Raw genomic sequence first — 12,543 nt, 5'->3', positions numbered from 1 at the left:
TGAGCTTGCTAGGAAGGTTTCTCCAGCAGCTTGGCGCCATGAGGATTTCCAACCTATTAAGCCTCCTGCAGGTACGTTGTCAATGCTCCCCTCAGAGGATAGTCCTTGACAACCTGGCAGGAACCAGGTGAAAGAAGCTGCTGTGGCTGTTGTGTTACAGGAGTTTCTGCAGGGAGGACTTTCCAGGCTCCTTTCTGGGTTGCTGCTCACAAGCCCAGCGCCCATCACAGGGTTCAGCAGTGTGTCCCTGCTGACCCCACAGGTTGAGCCCTGCATCTGTGGGATCCACTCATTTGACATGCAATCACTTCTCTTAAGGTCCTCCAAGAGGGAGGAACAAGCCTGGAGAAGACAGAAAGTCTCTAGAGGTGTCCAAACCCATGGACAGGATACTGAGTGACCTGGAGAGACGCTGTGGTGGGTGCATTTCCCTTTGCCTTGTGCTGGGGCTCAGCAGCCGGGGGCTTTGGCTGCACATCTGGACACGCCGTGCCCGGCACAGCGGGAAGGGATCCATGGCAGCCTCGCTGCCCCGCTGCTGCTTCCACGCCCTGCAGGGCTGTTTTCCAGCCTGGCCTGGCTGCAGCTTCTCCCCAGCCTCTGCAGGAAGGCATTTGGCATCAGTTCACAGGCAGCCCAAACTGCGCCATGGGCCTGTGATCCCGTGCAATTTCCCAGTCTCTGGGTAGATGCAGAGAGGCAGCTGTTTGCAGGAGGGAGGGCCCTGGAGCAGCTCCAAAACCCTGAGCATTTTCCCTGTCCTTTTCCATGCCTTTGACAAGTATTGTCTGGAGCAGAAGGGCACAGCACCGAGGAATTATGGCATGCAGGCTCAGGGGTTTGGGTACTGAGCACTCCTGTGCCAAGGGGCAGCAAGGTGCCTGCAGGCCCCAGCTCAGGGGGTAATGGGGAGTGAGAACATCCTGGCCGCATCCACCGTGCTGCCAGCTCAGCAGTGCAGCACAGCACGGGCTCACACTCTCCATTGCTCCCACAGATGCAGCCGGCACCTCAACATGTGCCTACAACACCTGGAGAAGAGTTTTCTGCTGGGAAAAACCTTGTTTGGTGAAGTTGATGGCCATTGTGTCTGGTGCAGCACTTTTCCTGTTGATTTGCTGTGCAGCAATCTGGTATTGCTGGAAGAGAAAATCGTGAGTGTTTTTTGATTTCTCCACCTCAAACAGCTTCCTTTAAGGGCTGCTCATAAGTAGGGAACATTCCCAGTGTCGCTTCAGTGGAGTTGTGGCAAGTCCATGGTTGTCCAAAGAACCCTGCTGAGGGTTCTGCTGCTGCCCAGAGCTTTCATTGGCCTCCTAATTGCTGGGCCTTGTCCTGGGGGCCCGCTGGGGCTGCAGCCAGTGCTGGCTCCCACTGAGGCTGCCTGGCCAAGAGCAGCCCCAGGGGCACAGGGCAGAGGCAAAGCACGGCGGGGAGGAGAAAGAGCAGGGATGAGATTGCCCTTGAAAGGCAGAGGCGCTCCGGGGCCCGCTCCTGCCCAGGGAGCCTGCCCAGAGCCGTGCCCTGCTCGCCGGGGCCTTGAGGGGCGAGGCTGGGCCAGGCTGTGCCAGCAGCTCCAGCCGTGCTGGGGAGCCTTGCCAGCTCTGGGCCCTGCTGTGCAGGAGGCTCCCTCTGTGCCACTGGCACCTGGGTCCTCAGCTGCCTCCTCTCTCCCCAGGTGCTCCTGTTCATTGTCAGAAGAAGAGCCTAACAACTCAGGCAAAGTTCTTCCGACCTCTTATCCCAATTTTCCATATCTGCCCCTATCTGCCCTGCCATGGCTCCAGCACCATCATGAACCCTTCCCAAAACCCACCCCTCCCAAACAAGACCCTCTGCCTTTGAGCCCTCTGGTCCTGTTCCCCGGCCAGCACTGAAGCTGGCCAGCCCCTGTCTGCCAGGACAGGGCTTGGCCCACATTTGATGTTTTAATAAAGAAATGGAGTTGTCACAGCTCTGTCCAGGTGGTAGCAGCAGCAAAGCCCACCCAGCGGAAGCACAGGCTGATATCCATGGCCAGGAGCAGCCGTGGATGCCCACGGTGTGGGCAGGCAGGAGCCAGGCAGGGGCTGCTGTGACCAGCGGTGGGGTCCTGAGGGCTGGGGGAGTCCATGCTGAGCATCCCTGGGCTGAGGGCACATTGCCCTCTGGGGGATGATCTGGGCCTGAACCTCATGAGGCACAATGTGATATTTTGGGATCTGTGCTCAGAGGTGAAGGGGTCCCTCATGAGGCACACAGTGATATTTTGGGGTTCCTGCTGAGGGGTGAAGTGATCCCTCATGAGGCACACATGGATATTTTCGGGTCCATACCGAGGGGTGCAGGGATCCCTCATGAATCACAAAGGAGTCTTGATGGCCTCTCCTAAGGTGTGCAGGCATCCCTCATGAGGTGTGCAGTGGGGTTACATTTGAGGGGGTGTTTACTCTTCTCAGCACAGCAAAAGGTCACTTGGCCGAGGTTTTGCAAAGCTGGGAGAAAGCCTCTTGCAAAGCCTTGGGCCTGGCTGCAGGCACAGCGGGCGGGTGGAGCCCATGCCCTGGGGCCAGGCCGGGCCGGGCCAGGCTCGGCCCCGGCAGGGAAGGGCCGTGGCCCTGGGCTCTGATGAGGCTGCTGAGCTCCCCCCTGGCCCTGTGCTGCAGCCCAACGCATTTACAGCCGGAGCCATGCAAGGAGTCCTGCCAAGAGCAAATCGTTCTAATGTTCTCTCTAGGACAAAAAAGGAGCAAACCAACCCGGCTGATAGGTGAGGAAAGAGAATTCAAGTTCATTTAAAGCGCTGCTCAGTTCAGGGTTGGCTTTCGTTTGACTGAGCTGATGCTAAGAACTATTTTCTCACATATGGTGGCGTTTCTCTGCAAACAGGCTTTGATGAGAAATTTCTGACCACATTTGCTTTTGCTCTTTAAGATAAGTCACGAACATGAGTAGCTTTGTTGAGGAATGGAGAATTGTTTGTAGCTCAGGAGGAACCTTACATTTTAGCACAGGAGGAAGGTAAGGCACAGGTTTAAAGGCTTTCTCCTCCTGGAGTGACACACTTTCAGAGGAGTCTGTGAGGAGAAGTCCCCTCAGCCACTGCCAGGGCTGTCTGCCTCCTCTGCAGGCTCAGTATTCTGGGAGTTCCACGAGCCTCAGCTGCCAGTGAATATTCTTCTGAATATTTCTTGTTGTGCAGTACAGAGGAAGAATATTTGGTGCTAGATTCCCCTCTGGGCTTTGAGGTAAATCTCAGTAAAGCTGGTGATTTTTATGTCCAGATGAACTTTTTATGGATAGTAAGGAAAAAGGGAAGAAGTATGGTGGAAAATTAATTGCTCAAAATGTGAGCGGCCAAATCACACTAAAAATGAAATCAAAACTGAAGAATTTTTTTAATTTTTTTTCCCTTGACAGGTAAGGCAAAACATGCAGTGCTAATAAAGTCTTTAAGAGATGCAACGAGCTCCCAACTGTATGAAAATCAAAGAGGTAAAGGATGAGAAAGGGCATGGGAAGAGTCTTCAGCCCTTCCTGTTGAAGGTCCAAGAGTATGAAAACGGACTCTGGCTGTTGCCCGTAGGTAACACGGGCTAATTGTAGAGGAGGGCAGGTGCCCAAGCTGTTGGTGGCCCAAGCCCTGCGTGGCTAGCCCAGTTGCAGTCCTAGTTGGACCAGGGCGGCGGGCTCGGGAGGGGTGGAGGTGGGGGGATCTCGGGAGGCTTCCGCTTCAAGGCCTGGCTGGGGGGCCGTGGGGGAGGCACGGAGGGCTGGTGCTCTGCTTTCTTGGGCAACTCCTGCTGCCGAGGCCTCGGGTGAGAGCTGTCAAAGTCGACGGTATCTGAGCTCTCTGGGGGAGAGGGAGAGGCACGCCTTCTCAGCCGGGATGCTGGAGCGGCGGCAGCGCGACTGTGGAGAGAGGAGGTGGCTGAGGGCCCAGCTGCCAGTGGCACACAGGGAGCCTCCTGCACAGCAGGGCCCAGAGCTGGCAAGGCTCCCCAGCACGGCTGGAGCTGCTGGCACAGCTTGGCCCAGCTGCACAGCTGCCCCTCAAGGCCCCGGCGAGCAGGACACAGCTCTGGGCAGGCTCCGTGGCCAGGAGCGGGCCCCAGAGCGCCTCTGCCTTTCAAGGGCAATCTCATCCCTGCTCTTTCTCCTCCCCGCTGTGCTTTGCCTCTGCCCTGTGCCCCTGGGGCTGCTCTTGGCCAGGCAGCCTCAGTGGGAGCCAGCACTGGCTGCAGCCCCAGCGGGTCCCCCAGGACAACGCCCAGCAATGAGGAGGCCAATGAAAGCTCTGGGCAGCAGCAGAACCCTCAGCAGGGTTCTTTGGACAACCATGGACTGGCCACACCTACACTGCAGCCTCTCTGTTCCCTGAATGTTCCCTGACTATGTGCAGCCTTTAAAGAAGCTGGAGGGTAGAGATGGGCCAACACTTACCGTTTCTTTCCCTTCCACAACCGGAACCCAGCATAGCACAGTACCACGGAAATTGGCACAGTGAACAGTGTCACTACCGTGCCTATCATGCAGGACCTGCGCACGTCCTGGGGGCAGATAATTCTTGGTGTTTTTCCGTGATTCTGGGCGTCAGTGTCTGACTTGCCAAGCACTTCTGTGGGAGCAATGGGGAGCGTCAGCCCATGCTGTGCTGCACTGCTGAGCTGGCAGCATGGTGGATGCGGGCAGGACGTTCTCCGTTTCCCCCAGAGCTGGGGCCTGCAGGCACCTTTGCCGCCCCTTGGCACAGGCTGTGCCACCCAACAAAGCCCAGCAGGCCGGGAGGAGAGCCCGGGGGCGGCGCAGCTGCTTGGGCAGTGGCTGCTTGGAGGGACACGGGCCAAAGCCATCCCTGAGCAGCCACTGCCAGCCCTGGCCCTCCCTGCCCCGTGACAGCTCCCCCAGCCCCAGGGCACAGAGTCAGGCCCTGGCAGGACCCAGTGCAGCCCCTGCCCAGTCGGGAGCCAAGGCTGGCTCTGGCCCTGGGCTCGCGGCAGGGCTCCCACTCAGGGCTGCTCCTGTGCCTTGGGCCTCTGGGCACTCAGGGCCAGCTCCAGAGCAGCTGCAGCGGGAGGGACGTTGGTGCACGAGTCCCCTTTCCCCGGGGCTGTGAACAAGCTCCAGAGGCCTCCAAGCCTCCAGAGCCTCCTCCAGCTTTGGCTGCTGCCGGGCTGGGCAAGGGCAGGCCCTGGGGGGAAAGAGCTGCTGCCACACAGCCCCACCAAGGGCTGAGCCTGGTGGAGCAATTATCTCCTGTACCTGTGCCCATGTCTGGCATCTCCTCCTTTCCTGCATCAGTGGCTTGCACAAAGCCATTGCTTCCTACAGGATATGGCCCCACCTGCATGGACTTTTGCTCCATTGCTTGAGAAAGGAAAAAGGACAGCTGGGTCAGATGGAACCATTGCAGGAGGTGGCAACTTTAGGAGACAATACTTGTCAAGTCGTGGATAAGGATCAGGAAAATGGCCAGGTTATTGGGGCTGGGCCAGAGACCTCCCTGACTGAAAAAGCCCCTACACCTGATCTGACTGGAGATTAGGAAATTGCAGGGGATCTCAGGGCATCTATGGCCCGTGGTGCAGTTTGGGCTGCCTGTGAACTGATGGCAAATGCCTTCCTGCAGAGGCTGGGGAGAAGCTGCAGCCAGGCCAGGCTGGAAAACAGCCCTGCAGGGCGTGGAAGCAGCAGCGGGGCAGCGAGGCTGCCATGGATCCCTTCCCGCTGTGCCGGGCACGGCGTGTCCAGATGTGCAGCCAAAGCCCCCGGCTGCTGAGCCCCAGGACAAGGCAGAGGGAAATGCACCCACCACGGCGTCTCTCCAGGTCAGTCGGCATCTGCTCCAGACGTTTGGCTGCCTCCAAGGATTTCGTGTCTCCTATGTCTCGGTTCTTCCATTTAGGAGGACCTTGATGGGAAGTTCCATTTCTCCTTCAGGCCCAAGTGGCAGTGAGGGCACCTGGGTGATTGGTGCCCTCCAAGGCACTCCCTCAGCTCTGCCTTCCACTCAGGAGCAGGGCCAGGGGCACCTCGTGCCTGCAGTGGCCCCACACTGGGTTGGAAGGAGCCCCTTGTGGGGCAGTCGGGGCAGAAAGGACTCCCTGGAGCTGCCAGCAGCTCCCAACCCAGCCCCAGGCAGGGCCAGGGCTTGGCAGTGGCAGCAGGAGCAGCTCAGGCTCCCTGGGGGCAGCAAAGGAGCTGAGAAAGGCTCAGCCCCAGGGCACAGCCCTGAGCCCGGCCCCTTCCCTCTCTGCTCTTCTCTGTGGCTGCATAGAGCACACGGAAGGACACAGTGGCATTGCACACGGGAGGAGGATGGACAGCTAAATGATCCTTCCTCCCACTGACAGCGATCCTGTGGGATCACAGAAGGGAGCAGGGCAAGATTTCCAGATTGTTTAAACCCAGAGATTATGTTAAGGGACAGGGCTCATGACTGAGCCGTTGCCACATGGACACTGATTATTTTTCAGGAAAGGAACACAGAGAACTTGCCTACACCATGCCCTAGAGTCTTCATACTGTCGTTCACCAGCTTTTCCACATAAGCCATCTTATCATTCCAGTCTAGAAGAGTGCAAAGACCAGGGCATTTCCATGGTGTGCTGGGATCCCCCACTGCTTACAGTAAATGGGCACTGCAAGGGGGTCATGTAAGGCTGTGGGAGCCAGATGTGAATGCACAAGGCCAAAGCTGCACAGGGGCCTGGGCAGCTCTGGGCTGGCTCCTGGTCACTCTCCACCCTCTTTGCAGGCCCTGTGACACATCCCGGGAGAGGCAACAGGGGCAGCACAGGGCCCATGGGGGCTCTCTCCCTCCCCCAGTGGAAACCCTCCCTAAAGGCCTGGGGAAAACCATCCCCAGCGCTTCCCGGGGAGCAGGGAGCGCTGTCCTGGGAAAGGGGAGCCAGGCTGCCGGCTCACCTGCTCGCCATGCTTGCAGCGGAGCAGCCTGGGCAGCCCTGGCAGGCAGGGCCACGGCCAGCAGGAGCAGGAGGAAGAGGCGCAGAGCAAGGGCCATGGTGCCTTGCCCTCTGCCAGTCCCGCAGCTCTTGCTGCCACCGCTGTCCTGACACCGCTGTCCCAATGTCAGCACCACTGCTGCCACCGCCGCTGCTGCTGCCGCAACAGTTGTGCTCAAGCACTGACTGCTCGCTCCTTGTGCTGCTGTGCAACCACGGGGCTCTGGCACCTCTGTGACCTCAGAGCCTGCTGTGACCTCATGGCCAGGGTGGAGTTGTGTGGGCACTGGGATCTGCCTTCTTTGGCAGGGAGCTGCTCTGTCCAAGGGCTGTGACACAGTCCCAGCCCAGCTGATCTCACTGGCTGGGCCATGAAGGGATGGAGAGCAGCCCTGCCAAGAAGGACTTGGGGGTGCTGCAAGATGAGAGGCTGCACATGAGCCAGCCATGTGCATCCAAAGGCGAGTGCCCAGCAGCTTGAAGGAGGTGATTCCACCCCTCTGCTCTGGTGAGACCTCACCTAGAGTACTGTGGAAGAGGTTTTACAAGGACCTCTGTGAGTCATTGAGAAGTTTGATAAGAGGATCCATGTAAACCCTGAAAGAATCCCTACCAAGGTTGTTGACATAGAAACCAAGAAAGAAAATAGGATAAATAAGATAAATCTGCAACTGCCTATTTTAAGAAACACTTTGCTTGTCTCTCGTGACCAGTGAGTAAAGTGTAAACTTATGAGCTTTGTAAGAATGTAGAACAAGCATGCATGCTAGAATAAAAACAGGCTTTGAAGCCTTCTGTAAACAGAGTATGTTGCTTTGTACTCTCTTTGTCTGTACCACGACACAGTACTGCATCCAGCTCTGGGCTCCCCACACAGGAAGGCCATGGTCCTGTTGGATCTATTCCAGAGGAGGAACAAAATGCTCTGAGGGCTGGAGCCCTTCTGCTTTGGAGACAGGCTGGGAGAGCTGGTGGCGTTCAGCCTGGAAGGGAGCAGACTCCAGGGAGACCTGATTGCTGCCTTTCAGTACCTGAAGGAGGCTTGTAAAAGAGATGGGACAGAACTTTTAGTAGAGCCTTTTGTGAGCAGACTGAGAGAGAATGCTATTAATCTAAAAGATGGTCAACTCAGACTGGACAAAAGAAACCCATTCTTTCACTGTAGGTTTTGAAAGCCTGGCACAGGTTGCCCAGAGAGGTGGACATCCATCCCCGCAAACATTCACGCTCATGCTCTGAGCAACCTGACCTACTTAAAGGTGTCCCTGCTCAGTGCACGGCATTGGACTAGACGGCCTTTAAATGTCCCTTCCAAGCCAAGCCATTTTGTGTTCCTGGGCACTATCAAAGCAGTGCTGGATTAGTGCTGGGGTGATTATGTGGCACCTGTATTTTGGTAGTTGGGTCCTTTAGCAATTGGCCCTGAGAGCATTCATGGTCTGGGCAGTGAAGTCTGCAAACAACAGACAGTGTGCTCAAGGAGAAACCGGGGAGGAACACTGCTCCAGCTCAGATAAATGCCAGCATTTTGCTGCCCTTTCTAGTTAAGAAATAAAGGAATGTCCTGAAGATCCCTTCATGTGGGTGCATTTTTGGCTGTATCAGTACTTGTGTTCTGTAAAACAGGGAAGTTGTTAATGCTTCTTGCCCCATTTATCACTGAATGAAACTCAAATACTGCATTGCTCCTTGTCTACTTGCTTCCAAGTCAAGGCAAATTTTGGTCATGATTGAGTGGGACATATTCACCTGTTCACAAGCAAATTCTTCTTGCCATTCACACAGAGGCAAGATTGTTTGGTGGATTTGCTCTAATCGGACAGGAATTAAGGCCTACCTCTCACTAGAACTAAAGCTGATGCATTAGGTTGCAAAGTCTTGAGTAATTTGTCCTGGTGACTGGCATGGTAGAGAGTTGTTCTGGAATTAAATGACACTTGAAGACACGTGTAGTCTACCATATTTCTGGCATACTAGAAGTGAAAAAACAGCCTTTGAAACATGATTTTATCCTTTTTTCCTCCTCCTCCCAGGAATTTCAATGTCTGAGGTCTAAGCTCTTCAGCTGCCTCACAAACATTGTTTTAATTCAGACAGGCATCCATGCCTTGAGCCACAAATCATGACTGTGGCTGTGAAGCTTGAAGCAATGTAGGTTTATAGCACTAAAATAATAACCCATTCCCAGGTTAAGCCAAGCATTTCCCAAGTAACTCTACCTATCCTCAGGGATGTTTCAAAAAGGATCATTGTAAAAGCTGGGAATCAGGAGAAAGAGTGTCATCAAAATTAAAAAGACAGCTTTCTGAGATCTTTATATTCCTATAAAAACAGATTCAAAATTGTTCATATATGGAACATTGACTAAGAAGTGAATGACAGATTGTCAAAGTAATTGGGGCACAAAATACCATAAATAAAATTATGTTTACATGTAGATAATAAGTAAACCACCTTGCTAAGAAAAAAAACAGACCTGCCAATACTAAAACCAATAAGGCTGTTTCATCTGTCTCAATACAAAAAAAAAAAAAACCACTGAAAAGAATCAGAGCTCATTAAGACGATTAGTATATACAGGAAATTCCAGGGATTGGGAAAAAATGAAGGAAACTGTAGAGTGCAATTCCCAGAGTTAACCTGGAATTTATTGGTAGATTTGTGGCAAAATTTCTGAGAGCAGACTGGAAAAGCATAGGGGCTGGTCAGCCCATGGGTGGGCATTTAGAGCAGCCTGAGGGATGTTTCTGGGACCAACTGCAGGGAAGAAGAGCAGCAGACAATCACTGGGACAATCTCTTTGCTGGCTGTGGAGTTTTTGTCAGTCAGTTCCCTGGGGCTGGGGGAGCTGTCACGGGGCAGGGAGGGCCAGGGCTGGCAGTGGCTGCGCAGGGATGGCTTTGGCCCGTGTCCCTCCAAGCAGCCACTGCCCAAGCAGCTGCGCCGCCCCCAGGCTCTCCTCCCGGCCTCCTGGGCTTGGTTGGGTGGCACAGCCTGTGCCAAGGGGCGGCAAGGTGCCTGCAGGCCCCAGCTCTGGGGGAAACGGAGAACGTCCTGCCCGCATCCACCGTGCTGCCAGCTCAGCAGTGCAGCACAGCACGGGCTCACGCTCCCCATTCCTCCCACAGACATTGTCACTGAAGCAGGAATATATACCCCAGATCCAGTGCACCTTCCAAGAATTGTCTGCCCCCAGGATGCACAGAGGACGTGCATGATAGGCACAGTGGTGATAGTGTGCTCTGTGCCACTTGTGCTGATAGGCTGCTATCTTGGCATTCGCAAGCTGGCAATCAAGACGAGACGATCGGTTGCTGATTTTTCTCCACAGTTTTCTTATAACTGTGTTCCATAGCATTGGTAGCCTGACTCGTAGTCGTGCTGCTGTGGAGTTGTGGCCAGGCCATGGTTGCCCAAACAACTCTTCTGAGGTTTCTGCTGCTGCCCAGAGCTTTCATTGGCCTCCTCATTGCTGGGCCTTGTCCTGGGGGGCCCGCTGGGGCTGCAGCCAGTGCTGGCTCCCACTGAGGCTGCCTGGCCAAGAGCAGCCCCAGGGGCACAGGGCAGAGGCACAGCAAGTTCTTAGCAGTGTTTGGGCAGCAGAGTTCAGGACAGGGCAATACTTATTTAGTAGCTCATGTAAACTTTCATGGCAACAGTGGTGTTGCGGGACAAGCAAATGTGCTCCAGTTCTGTGTTAAAACATGGTTTTCTTTATGAAATTCATTCACTATTTTAAAACTTAGTTTAAAATATAACTTCTTTTCCAGTGCTTACTACCGTTATTTGGTATAATGAACGATGGCATTAGTATCCCATGGCTGAATTAGAAGACTGTAAGTACTATAAAATGGAATCAGTTTTACACTCTTATGTCTTTCACAGACTTATGAAACTTTTGTTGGTTTGATGTGACCAACAGAAGAGTTTTCCTCTGCTTTTAATTCAAACAAGCAGCAGAGCTGGAACCTGTTGAGAAGAGTCTGTTCACTTCATAGTTAAGCAAACTGCCAGGGTTCTTTATTGACCGATATAAAATCTATATTTTATGTACATACTCCTGACAAGTCAGTGATAGAAGTGAGGGATTTGGACTCTTTGAGAAGTACTGACCTACTGCGCATTGGCTTGCCAAAGCGAAGTCTGTAATAATCAATCTTTTTCAGAAGACAATGTTCAGTTTCTTCCTGGAACTCCCTCTTGCATTTGTACTCAAAAACACTTCTTGAAAGAAATTAACAAGGGCTCTTTATGGTCCCTTATTTGACTTTTCTCTCTTTCTCCAGTGATGCCAATGAAAACCTGGATGATTCGATGAAAAAAGCTGCAAAGTAGATCCTGGAGAAGAGGGCATACATCTGCTCCCACCCTCTGGACAGGACCTTTTGATCCCTCCCTGACAGCAGGCACTCATGAATGTCAGTCAGGAAGGGATTTGCTGCAGTTGCAGTATTTCACACAATAAAAGCACCTTTTATTTAATGTCTTTACTAAATGTAACTGTATAAAATAAAATTTCTTTCTAACCACTACTTCATAGAATAAGGATAAATAAAGAGATTTTATTTTAAGCTGAAGTTATTTTTTTAGATTTATAGATGGATGGATAAATAGATAGAGAGATAGATAATAGATAGATGTATATATATGTCTGTTCCTCTTGGAGGTTTGGATGGGGAGATGTTTCTTCCCAGGGAAGGGATTGTGTGGTTTCTCAGTATCTTTTCACTTCAATCAGGTGCTCATTCCCTGAGCAAGTCTGAAAGACTTGGGCAATCACAACAGTTCTGCTTTGGAGGCACCTCCAGCTCTCTTGTCCAGCAGCACCACCAGGACACTGAGTCCCCAGTGTCCAGGGAGCTTCTGCTGTCACCCTGAGGGACACCACTGGTCACTGACGTCCATTGGGCCTCTGAGCCATTGACCACAACCCCCTGGATGTGACCAGCCAGGCAATTGCTCATTCTCCAAACTGTGCCTCCATCAGATCCATAGCTCACCAAAGGAGGGACAAGGATGCTGGGCAGGGCTGATGTGTCCAGGGCATGGCAGAAGTCCAGAGTGGTGGCATCTCTAGCTCTTCCCTTGTGCACTGGGGTGTAACTTCGCGGATGGGTCACGGGCAATATGTTCTCCGGCCAGCTCACTCCCTGAGTCCCACGGACAGTCACAAGAGAGGCTGCCCCTGGATCCCTACAGGGACCTTCCCGGCTGGCGGTGCGTACAGGGGCTTGCTGCTCCCTGCAGCCGACACCTGTGGCATGGGTGACTCAGCAGCAACCCAGTACGAGGGACTGAGGCGAAGGAATAGAGAGAGATCACTTGTCTGAGTTCTAAGGAAGGTTTATGTCCCCAGAGGAGTCAGGGACAACTGACAATAACTGGGGCAAAACACTGATTTTTCAGGAAGGGAGGGAAGAATGGGAGGGACACAACTTTTTACCAAGGGGAAGGCATTGGGGAAGGAGTGCAGTGCAAGGGCTATCCAATAGAAACCAACAACAGGAAGGAGCAAACCTTGAAATCCAATTTGCTTCGAAGAAGGGATGAATGACAGGGTACACGCCAGAACAAAAGGCTGTGCTGTCTTTGATGGACA

Source organism: Zonotrichia albicollis, unplaced genomic scaffold (assembly GCF_047830755.1).
Source record: "Zonotrichia albicollis isolate bZonAlb1 unplaced genomic scaffold, bZonAlb1.hap1 Scaffold_257, whole genome shotgun sequence".
Taxonomy (NCBI): Eukaryota; Metazoa; Chordata; class Aves; order Passeriformes; family Passerellidae; genus Zonotrichia; species Zonotrichia albicollis.
This window is presented reverse-complemented; position numbering follows the sequence as displayed.